Source organism: Garra rufa, chromosome 11 (assembly GCF_049309525.1).
Source record: "Garra rufa chromosome 11, GarRuf1.0, whole genome shotgun sequence".
NCBI classification, from domain to species: Eukaryota; Metazoa; Chordata; class Actinopteri; order Cypriniformes; family Cyprinidae; genus Garra; species Garra rufa.
The window spans coordinates 15,537,550-15,550,318 of NC_133371.1; the positions used below are offsets into that span (position 1 = coordinate 15,537,550).

At 40.8% G+C, this 12,769-nt stretch overlaps 1 long non-coding RNA gene across 1 annotated transcript; it reads left to right on the top strand.

Annotated features, from left to right (window-relative positions):
* Positions 1–5,316: 5,316 nt before the first annotated feature.
* LOC141345163 (uncharacterized) lies at positions 5,317–6,128 on the top strand. The gene is made up of 3 exons (XR_012356962.1): positions 5,317–5,533; positions 5,619–5,851; positions 5,937–6,128. It is a non-coding gene; the product is annotated as an uncharacterized lncRNA (long non-coding RNA).
* Positions 6,129–12,769: the final 6,641 nt, after the last annotated feature.

Below are 12,769 nucleotides of genomic sequence, written 5' to 3' on the forward strand. Positions count from 1 at the left end.
CCAACTTCCACTTTGACTTCGATGGAAAATGCAAATAAATAACGCCTTTAAAATTAAAATATTCCAGCGATTTAATTGTAAATACCCATTAGAACACATCAAGACCTGAATTCAGCTATTTGAGCTAATTTATTCAAAACTCTAAGCATTCCTTCACCGTGTACAGCTTCAGCACGTACTCTCTCTGTATATCTGCTCACAAACGACCTAATTTGCACGAATTAGAACGCCTTTAAAATTAAAATATTACAGCGATTTAACTCTAAATACCCATTACAACACATCAACAGCTAAATCAGTTTGTGATCTGTTTTATTTCAAAGTTGAAGTACTGTCTTCAGCAAATGTGTTACACAGACGAGCTTCACGGCTCGGAGCTAACCCGACTGAGAATTATACATGACTGAACGTCTTTTAAAAGCATTTAAATAAAAACACTCCAGCGATTGTACACTATAAATATAGAAGAATATTTTAAAGAGCTACATTGGGTGTAAATGAGCTATTTCAAACGTTTTACTAACGAACATGAGATGTATGGCTGCATTATCAGTCTGTCGACAAATACATCATTTGCACGTCTTTTAAAGGCATTTAAATAAAAACACTCCAGCGATTGCACACAATAAATATAGAAGAAAATTTTAAAGAGCCGCATTGAATGCAAATGACCTGTTTCAAAGGTTTTTAAGGAACGTAAGGCTGCATTATCAGTCTGTCAACAAAGAATTCATTTGCACGTCTTTTAAAGGTAATCAAATAAAAACATTCCAGCGATTGCACACAATAAATATAGAAGAATATTTTAAAGAGCTGCATTGAGTGCAAATGAGCTGTTTGCACTGCTCAGTTCTTCGTCTGCATCATCAAAGACATCATTTGCACGTCTTTTAAAGGTATTTAAATACAAAAACTGCAGCGATTTAACACAATAATAGTATAGTAATATATTACAAAGGTTAAATGCTTGCTTATTTCTGCTTTTCGGCTCAACCGCACGGCAACGCGACGCGGCTTTGAAGCAGGCGCTCATCACATATTCTAGTATGGCAAGCCGTTTTAACCTAAAATCCACACACGATCCTCTATGGCAAGCTGTTTTAGCCTAAAACATACTAAGCATTTCTAGTCGTACTGCCATTTTTACTAGCAACAATTCAATTACAGAGCTCTAAGTGTTCTGCGCTGGCTCTTTTGCCCGAAGGCTGCCCAATTTGGCTCTCCAAGCCAACATTTAAAGTTTGTCATCGAACTTTAGCATCTAGTTATGTTGGCTTGGAGAGCCAACATACTGTTATGCTATTTAAACTTATTATGTTGGCTTGGAGAGCCAACATACTGTTATGCTATTTAAACTTATTATGTTGGCTTGGAGAGCCAACATACTGTTATGCTATTTAAACTTATTATTATTATTATATGTTATTATTCTTATGGTACACGAATTTACAAACGCTACTCCTCCTAGGGCTTGAATGCCACAAGCCCCAAACTTGGCAGATACCTGGGTCCTGCTCTAAAGTTAGTTGCTATATCTTTTTAGACTGATCAGATTTACAGTTTGTAACGCTCAGCCTAATCAGGCAGGCTACACAAATAAAAGTTAGTTCGGTAATCCCTCTCTTAATCCTTATTCAAAGGAAGTTATACAGAATAGACAAACATCGTGAAGATTGGATACCATCCACAAGTGTATTTACAGTGCAAAAGATCAATACCAAAACGACAACATATGCACATATACAACATATAGTATGAGTGTGTGTAAACTCCAAAAAACAGTCCAATGTTTGTGTATGTGTGTGCGTGTGTACGATTGCTTCGGCCTCACCGGTAAAGCTTTAGAGTCCGTGAGCACGAAGACGATGAACAGCGCTGTCCTGTAACAGAATCGCCCGAAACACAGTCCAACCAGGTCGTAATCCTCAACGAGATTACTCCACAAGTGCAGTATTTCCACGAAGGCTGATAATCACAGGTAAAGACAGCGTTAACGATCGTATATCCAGAGAGCCCTCTGGAACGCTGAAAAGCCGGCTTCTTTTATCGGAAGTGTATAATCAGGTGTTTTAGATGACGTCAGGGAATTCCCTAACGTAGCGCGGCAGAACTCTCGCGAGACAAAAACAGGGGAAACCACATTTTGCGGGGCAATACAGACAAGGGGATAAAATTGCACCAGCAGATACAAATAAATAAGCAAATTAGCAATTCATTAACTGCTTATAAATATCCCTCTTATGTGGCCGTGCTACATAGATTCCCTCCCCCCAGCCAACGGCGTCTGAGGTGAGCGTCCATAATAACGCTTCAAATTCACCACATTTATTACGTCCGTTTTCGGTGGGTTGCCCCAGCAGACCGTGTAATTTATTGGCCCTGTTTTACTTTTAATTTCAGCTGGACCCTCCCACTTAGGCGCTAGCTTGGCGGAGAATTTGTTAGAGGCACTAGAAAGATGATGGGTTTTTAACCAGACTAGGTCACCCGATTGAAACTGCACATTTTTTCTACGGTAATTATAATACCTAGCTTGTTTGGCTTGGCTCATCCTCATCCTGTTTTTTGCCTCCTCCGCCATGAGGTTCTGTCGTTCTATCAGGGTGTATGCAGCTTGATCAGGTGAAGGTGATCGGTGGATTAGGCGTTCCAGCGGTCCCAGCATTTGCCTGCCCAACATGAGCTCTGCAGGTGTCTTTCCGGTGCTTTCCTGCTGGGCTGTGTTGATGGCGTAGCGGAATTCTGGAAGCCATTGGTCCCAGGTTTGGTGTAATTTTCCAACATAGGCAGCAATCATGGTTTTTACAGTCCTGTTTACTCTTTCTGTTAGGTTTGCTTGCGGGTGGTAGCTGGTGGTAAGTTTTTGGACACAACCCCATGTCTTACAGAGATCACCCAGAATGCTGGAAGTGAACTGGGGCCCTCTGTCCGACACTAGGTGCTTTGGGACCCCCCAACGAGTAAAAATCTCCTCCCGGAGAATTTTCACTATCTTCTGGGTCTTAGCATCCCGAAGTGGAAACATCTCCACCCACTTTGTGAAATAATCCACAACAACAAGCAGGTAAGTGTTACGTTTTTTACTTATGGGGAATGGACCCATTAGATCCACGCCTAGGGTGTGTCCAGGCTCTGTCACTTGTGAACTTTGGAGAAGTCCCGATGGTTTAGTATTACTGGGTTTGTATTTCTGACATACCTCACAGCTCTTTACATATTCCCAGACATCTTTCCTGACGGACGGCCACCATGCTACCTCCAAGATTTTCAGCAGGGTTTTTAACTGACCAAGATGGCCTCCTAATGGATTATCGTGGTAGTAGTACAGGAAATCTGTTTTTAGAGCTTGAGGTACTACTAACTGATATTTTTCTCCCTTTGTTTTTAAAGGTACTTTGCGGTAATACACCCCTTGATGTTCTTCAAAGGTGATGGATTGTTCTTTGACTGCACGTGGTTGGATGCCTGGCTGAAGGTGAGTGCTGATATTCTCTGACCGTTGAGCTTTAGCTATTTCTTCCAAGGAATGCGGTAAGGTCTTCGCATGATGAGATGACATTGAAAGGCAAGGAGCAGCATTATTAGAATGTGGCTCATAAATCCTGGATAAGGCATCCGGCCCGGTATTGAGGCAGCCTTTCCTGTGATGCACTTGAAAGTTGAATTGTTGAAGTCGGAGAGTCCAGCGAGTGAGACGAGAGGAGGTTTTGGGGCAATTGAAGGCCCAGGCGAGTGCAGCATGATCTGTGAAGACGTCAAAAGGCCTCCCCTCCAGGTAATGCCTCCATTTTTCCACAGCCCAGACCACAGCTAGACATTCTTTTTCAGATGTGCTATAATTTTTTTCAGCCCCTGTTAAGGTCCTTGACGCATACGCCACCACGTTTTCTCCTTCCTCAGACTGTTGGGTGAGGATAGCCCCAAGTCCTACATCGCTTGCATCTGTGTGGACTTGGAACGGCTTGTTGAGGTCCGGCTGTATGAGTACAGGTGAGTTTTGTAATGCTTGTTTAAGTGAGTGCACACTGTCTTGACATTCTGGCGTCCAGTCCCACTTAACTCCTTTCTTTTTAAGATGGTTCAGTGGAGCAGTGATGTCAGCAAAGTGGGATATGAACTTATGATACCATCCTGCCAAGCCCAAAAATCTTTGCAGAGTTTTAAGATCTTGTGGAGGAGGGAATTCCGCAACAGCCCTTGTCTTCTCCGGGTCAATCTCCACGCCCTTAACAGAGACAATATGGCCTAGGAATTTGAGCTGGCGTTTGAAGAAGTGACATTTCTTCATGTTAAGCGTTAGGTTGGCTTGGGTAAGCTTCTGAAAGACAGTATTGAGATGTTGAATGTGCTGCTCAGCAGTTTTTGAATAGATAATGATATCGTCAATATAGACGAAACAAATCTTCCCTCTTAAATCAGCCAAAACTCTCTCCATCAGCCGTTGAAAGGTAGCTGCAGAGTTCCTGAGTCCATAAGGCATAGACTTGAATTGAAATAGCCCTTTGGTGGTAATAAAAGCAGTCTTCTCTTTACTTGTTTCCTCCATCTCCACCTGCCAGTAGCCCGACTGCAGATCCAATGCACTGAACCAGGAGGCGCCTTCCATGGATTCCAGGATGTCATGAATAAAAGGCATTGGGTAAGCATCGGGTACTGTGTTGCTGTTCAACTTCCTGTAATCCACACAGAACCTGTATGAGCCATCAGGTTTGGGGACCAGGACCACAGGTGATGACCAAGGCGAGAAGGATGGCTCAATGATGTTATCTTGGAGCATTAGGTCAACTTGTTCCTCAATTATCTGTTTCTTGATGGGAGAAACTCTGTAGGCCCGGGATTTGAAAGGTATGTCATCGGTCAAAGTGATCTTGTGCTGTACAACTGATGTTTTACCCAGGATGTTCGACGTGGTACGCGGCCAGGTGGTGACCAACTTCAACAGTTCTTCCTGATTGTCAGAGTCCCATAGTGATATCTCTGGGGTGTAGGACATTAGCTCGGGAACTCTCCCGGTCGGTGGTAAGGCGTAGTATAAGTTCAGTTTAGCAGCCGTAAGGAAATGAGCTTGGCCAGACTGGATAGTCGGACCTACTGGCATCTGTGCTGGCAAGAAAGGATAATATTTATATCCTTTTCCAGATCTCAAGCCATACCTGCCTTGTCCCACTTCCAAGATGGCTCCCATAGCAGTAAGGAAGTCCAGCCCTGCAATTAAGGGAAAGGCAAGGTGCGTGTTCTTCAGGATATAGGTATCCAACGTGCATTCTTGATCATGCCATTGGTAGGTTAACTGTTGCAGGTCTCGAGATTGGTGAATGGTTCCATCGGCCATTATGAATCTTTGAGGGATAGAGGAGATGACTGATGGAGTCTTCGTCTTCAGCTGCTTCCACAAACTCTCCTGCATCAAAGTGTAAGAGCTTCCTGTGTCTATTACTGCTTTTAGCTCCTGTCCATTTACCCTTACCGGAACGATGAGGAGAGATGTGACCGTATGGGGTTGAGCCAGGGTCACTCCTGCCAGATTTTTGGGGTTGGTACGCTCCACTGACTTTTTAGTCTTTTCTTTGCCACCCTGTGTACTGACTTTTTGCCAGTAATCTTTCGCTCCCATGCAGTCCTTCTCCACCAAGGACCCCACTTTCACCAGCTGCTCCACAGTGTTCACCGTTCCCCTTAGACATCCTGCAACCCTGGGGTTGATGTTGTTTAGGATGCGGTTCACCAACTCCTCCTCGGAGATCTCAGGCTTCCATTTTAAGCAGAGGGCCCGGTAGTCATAAGCAAAATCCCTCAGGCGTTGTTGTGGCTGCTGGACCAACGTCCTCAGCTTCTCCTCTACTTCTGAGAGGTAATCATCTGAAAGAAATGCTGCCATGAATGCCTTTTTGAAGGATTGCCAATCTGTTACCTTAGCCTTCTCTGCCTTCCACCAGCTCTGAGCTGGTCCCTTCAGGACAGTGCTCAATGTTCCAATGAGCTCGAGACTGGGGAGTGGCCTTATCTCCAGGAAATTCTCACACTGTTCGATGAAGTTAAGCACCTCCGCCGTCTCGCAGGAGTCGCCGAAAGAGGGGAACTCTAGGCGGATAGGAGGCCGAGCACAGAATGAGGATGAACCAGCCAGAACTGAGGAGGGAAGCACACTAGGTGGGTGAGTATGCACAGCAGAATCAACAGCATAGGTAGTATTTGGAACTTTATAAATGGCATCTTTGTGTTTAGCCACTGGCCTGGGGGTCTGGGGACATTGGACAGGAGAGATGTGAGCCGAGGCTGGTGAGTAGGCCTGTAATCTAGAGAGGGTTGGAGTACTGGTGAGTCTTAGTTTTTTCATTTGACTTTCCAATTTTTCATCTCTCCGCAGAAAACAATCAATTACAGCCCTTTCTAATTTTTCCAGCGACCTTTGGAAATAATCCTCCAACCCCGCCAAGCTAGCATCCACGGCTTGCCTGAAACTGGCTTCACGATTCAACGTGCTGTCCATTGACTGTTTAAAATCATGCTCTAGAGATTGTATTTTTTGATTGAGAGCCAATAAATCCCCTTTTACTTGTGCTACGTCTGCTTGTATTGTTTGTACTATTTCAACATTAAAATTGCAACCCTCTTCACCCTCATCACCTTGTTCAGAGTCAGAATCAGCAATATACAATGAGCTAAGCATAGAAGATATTTCAGCCGTAGGATTACGCCTTGTCACAAATGGGCCTGCAGTGAAATCCACATCAAGCTGTTCAACATTTCCCTGATCATTTACAGGAGTAGTAGGGTTATCTGTATTTACAATAGCATCAACTGTAACTGGATCAACATTTGGTACATCCATAGTGAAGAAAAAAACAACAAAACAAAAAAAAACAAGAGAGATCCCCGTACGGGCCACCAATATGTAACGCTCAGCCTAATCAGGCAGGCTACACAAATAAAAGTTAGTTCGGTAATCCCTCTCTTAATCCTTATTCAAAGGAAGTTATACAGAATAGACAAACATCGTGAAGATTGGATACCATCCACAAGTGTATTTACAGTGCAAAAGATCAATACCAAAACGACAACATATGCACATATACAACATATAGTATGAGTGTGTGTAAACTCCAAAAAACAGTCCAATGTTTGTGTATGTGTGTGCGTGTGTACGATTGCTTCGGCCTCACCGGTAAAGCTTTAGAGTCCGTGAGCACGAAGACGATGAACAGCGCTGTCCTGTAACAGAATCGCCCGAAACACAGTCCAACCAGGTCGTAATCCTCAACGAGATTACTCCACAAGTGCAGTATTTCCACGAAGGCTGATAATCACAGGTAAAGACAGCGTTAACGATCGTATATCCAGAGAGCCCTCTGGAACGCTGAAAAGCCGGCTTCTTTTATCGGAAGTGTATAATCAGGTGTTTTAGATGACGTCAGGGAATTCCCTAACGTAGCGCGGCAGAACTCTCACGAGACAAAAACAGGGGAAACCACATTTTGCGGGGCAATACAGACAAGGGGATAAAATTGCACCAGCAGATACAAATAAATAAGCAAATTAGCAATTCATTAACTGCTTATAAATATCCCTCTTATGTGGCCGTGCTACAAGTTGATTTATTATTAATTTTTGAATATGACACATTTCCCAATGAATTACATGGGCTGAGAAAAAATGCGCCCTCTAACAGTAATACCTCTCGACTGAAGAGGCGGGACTCAAACCTCTCACTTACAGTCACTCTGAAATCGGTGGAAATACAAATAAATATCGCCTTAAAAATTTAATTATTACAGCGATTTAACTCTAAATACCCATTAGAACATATCAACAGTTAAATTCAGTGGTTTTATAGTTCTTGTAAAAGAAAAGCTGGCACCCTTCAGCGCTTATACAAGCCGTCAGCACTAGGCTACTCTCTCTGTGCATGTGCTCACAAACAACATGAATTGCACGAATTAGAACGCCTTTAAAATAAATATATTTCAGCGATTTGTTTGTAAATACTCATTAGAACACATCAACAAATCAGCCTTTTGTGATCTGTTTTATTTCAAAGTTAAAGCACTGTCTTCAGCAAATGTGTTATACAGACGAGCTTTCACGGCTCGGAGCTAACTTACCCGACTGAGAATAATACATGACTGAACGTCTTTTAAAAGCATTTAAATAAAAACACTCCAGCGATCCAACACAATAAACATACAAGAATATTTTAAAGAACTACATTAGCTGCAAATGAGCTATTCAATAGGTTTCACTAACGATCATGTTACCGAGCTGTGACCTATACTTTCACTTTGACTTCGGTGTAAAATGCATATAAATAACGCCTTTAAAATTACAATATTCCAGCCATTTAATTGTAAATACCCATTAGAACACATCAAGACCTGAATTCAGCTGTTTGAGTGAATTTATTGAAACCCCTAAGCATTTCCTTCACCGCGTACAGATTGCTTTCAACGAGTTTACATGGAGACGAACGACATAATTTGCACGAATTAGAACGCCTTTAAAATTACAATATTGCAGCGATTTAATTCAGTCCACCCATTAGAAAATATCAACAGCTAAATGCAGTTGTTTGTGAGCATTTTGTTTTCATACAGAGAGCGCTGCGTTCAGCTGTGTGTTAGACATGAGCTCCGAGATGTCCGACTGACAATTATACATGACTGCACGTCTTTTAAAGGCATTTAAATACAAACACTCCAGCGATTGCACACAATAAATATAGAAGAATATTTTAAAGACCTACATTGGGTGCAAATGACTTTTTTCATAGGCTTAACTAACATTGGATGCACTGCTCAGTCTTCGTCTGCATCATCAAACACATCATTTGCACGTCTTTTAAAGGTATTTAAATACAAACACTCCAGCGATTAAACACAATAATAGTAGAGTAATATAATACACAGGTTAAATGCTTGCTTATTTCTGCTTTTAGGCTCAACCGCACAGCAACGCGTCGTGGGTTTCAAGCATGCGCTGCAAACTTGTTGTATGGCAAGCCGTTTTAACGTAAAATCCACACACGATCCTCTATGTTTTAGCCTAAAATATACTAAGCATTTCTTGTCGTACTGCCATTTTTACTAGCAACAATTCAATCAGAGAGCTCTAAGTGTTCTGGGCTGGCCCTTTTGCCCCAAGGCTGCCCAATTTGGCTCTCCAAGCCAACATTTAAAGTTTGTCATCGAACTTTAGCTTCTAGTTATATGTTATTATTCTTATGGTACACAAATTTACAAACGCTACTCCTCCTAGGGCTTGAATGCCACAAGCCCCAAACTTGGCAGATACCTGGGTCCTGCTCTGAAGTTAGTTGCTATATCTTTTTAGACTGATCAGACTTACAGTTGATTTATTATTAATTTTTGAATATGACACATTTCCCAATGAATTACATGGGCTGAGAAAAAATGCGCCCTCTAACAGTAATACCTCTCGACTGAAGAGGCGGGACTCAAACCTCTCACTTACAGTCACTCTGAAATCGGTGGAAATACAAATAAATATCGCCTTAAAAATTTAATTATTACAGCGATTTAACTCTAAATACCCATTAGAACATATCAACAGTTAAATTCAGTGGTTTGTGAGTAGTTCTTGTAAAAGAAAAGCTCGCACCCTTCAGCGCTTATACAAGCCGTCAGCACTAGGCTACTCTCTCTGTGCATGTGCTCACAAACAACATAAATTGCACGAATTAGAACGCCTTTAAAATAAATATATTTCAGCGATTTGTTTGTAAATACTCATTAGAACACATCAACAAATCAGCCTTTTGTGATCTGTTTTATTTCAAAGTTAAAGCACTGTCTTCAGCAAATGTGTTACACAGACGAGCTTTCACGGCTCGGAGCTAACTTACCCGACTGAGAATAATACATGACTGAACGTCTTTTAAAAGCATTTAAATAAAAACACTCCAGCGATCCAACACAATAAATATACAAGAATATTTGAAAGAACTACATTAGCTGCAAATGAGCTGTTCAATAGGTTTCACTAACGAACATGTTACCGAGCTGTGACCTATACTTTCACTTTGACTTCGGTGGAAAATGCATATAAATAACGCCTTTAAAATTAAAATATTCCAGCGATTTAATTGTAAATACCCATTAGAACACACCAAGACCTGAATTCAGCTATTTGAGCTAATTTATTCAAAACTCTAAGCATTTCCTTCACCGTGTACAGCTTCAGCACGTACTCTCTCTGTATATCTGCTCACAAACGACCTAATTTGCTCGAATTAGAACGCCTTTAAAATTAAAATATTACAGCGATTTAACTCTAAATACCCATTACAACACATCAACAGCTAAATCAGTTTGTGATCTGTTTTATTTCAAAGTTGAAGCAGTGTCTTCAGCAAATGTATTACACAGACGAGCTTCACGGCTCGGAGCTAACTTACCCGACTGAGAATTATACATGACTGCACGTCTTTTAAAAGCATTTAAATAAAAACACTCCAGCGATTGTACACAATAAATATAGAAGAATATTTTAAAGAGCTACATTGGGTGTAAATTAGCTATTTCAAACGTTTTACTAACGAACATGAGATGTACGGCTGCATTATCAGTCTGTCAACAAATACATAATTTGCACGTCTTTTAAAGGCATTTAAATAAAAACACTCCAGCGATTGCACGCAATAAATATAGAAGAATATTTTAAAGAGCCGCATTGAATGCAAATGACCTGTTTCAAAGGTTTTTAATAACGAACATGAGATGCACGGCTGCATCCGTCTGTGTCAACAAAGAATTCATTTGCACGTCTTAATCAAATAAAAACATTCCAGCGATTGCACACAATAAATATAGAAGAATATTTTAAAGAGCTACATTGGGTGTAAATGAGCTATTTCAAACGTTTTACTAACGAACATGAGATGTACGGCTGCATCCCTCTGTCAACAAAGAATTCATTTGCATGTCTTTTAAAGGTAATCAAATAAAAACATTCCAGCGATTGCACACAATAAATATAGAAGAATATTTTAAAGAGCTGCATTGAGTGTAAATGAGCTATTTCAAACGTTTCACTAACGAACATGAGATGCACGGCTGCATTTATGTGTCTGTTAACAAAGACATCATTTGCACGACTTTTAAAGGTATTTTAATACAAACACTCCAGCGATTCAACACAATAATAGTACAGTCATGTAATAAAAAGGTTAAATGCTTGCTTATTTCTGCTTTTCGCCTCAACCGCACAGCAACGCGTCGTGGCTTTGAAGCAAGCGCTGCACGAATCTCGTATGGCAAGCCGTTTTAACCTAAAATACACATATTAATCCACTATGGCAAGCTGTATTAGCCTAAAATATACTAAGCATTACTTATTGTAATAGCATTTTTACTAGCAACAATTCAATTACAGAGCTCTAAGTGTTCTGGGCTGGCCCTTTTGCCCCAAGGCTGCCCAATTTGGCTCTCCAAGCCAACATTTAAAGTTTGTCATCGAACTTTAGCTTCTAGTTATTATTATTATTATTATATGTTATTATTCTTATGGTACACGAATTTACAAACGCTACTCCTCCTAGGGCTTGAATGCCACAAGCCCCAAACTTGGCAGATACCTGGGTCCTGCTCTGAAGTTAGTTGCTATATCTTTTTAGACTGATCAGACTTACAGTTGATTTATTATTAATTTTTGAATATGACACATTTCCCAATGAATTACATGGGCTGAGAAAAAATGCGCCCTCTAACAGTAATACCTCTCGACTGAAGAGGCGGGACTCAAACCTCTCACTTACAGTCACTCTGAAATCGGTGGAAATACAAATAAATATCGCCTTAAAAATTTAATTATTACAGCGATTTAACTCTAAATACCCATTAGAACATATCAACAGTTAAATTCAGTGGTTTGTGAGTAGTTCTTGTAAAAGAAAAGCTCGCACCCTTCAGCGCTTATACAAGCCGTCAGCACTAGGCTACTCTCTCTGTGCATGTGCTCACAAACAACATAAATTGCACGAATTAGAACGCCTTTAAAATAAATATATTTCAGCGATTTGTTTGTAAATACTCATTAGAACACATCAACAAATCAGCCTTTTGTGATCTGTTTTATTTCAAAGTTAAAGCACTGTCTTCAGCAAATGTGTTACACAGACGAGCTTTCACGGCTCGGAGCTAACTTACCCGACTGAGAATAATACATGACTGAACGTCTTTTATAAGCATTTAAATAAAAACACTCCAGCGATCCAACACAATAAATATACAAGAATATTTTAAAGAACTACATTAGCTGCAAATGAGCTGTTCAATAGGTTTCACTAACGAACATGTTACCGAGCTGTGACCTATACTTTCACTTTGACTTCGGTGGAAAATGCATATAAATAACGCCTTTAAAATTACAATATTCCAGCCATTTAATTGTAAATACCCATTAGAACACATCAAGACCTGAATTCAGCTGTTTGAGTGAATTTATTGAAACCCCTAAGCATTTCCTTCACCGCGTACAGATTGCTTTCAAAGAGTTTACATGGAGACGAACGACATAATTTTCACGAATTAGAACGCCTTTAAAATTACAATATTGCAGCGATTTAATTCAGTCCACCCATTAGAAAATATCAACAGCTAAATGCAGTTGTTTGTGAGCATTTTGTTTTCATACAGAGAGCGCTGCGTTCAGCTGTGTGTTAGACATGAGCTCCGAGATGTCCGACTGACAATTATACATGACTGCACGTCTTTTAAAGGCATTTAAATACAAACACTCCAGCGATTGCACACAA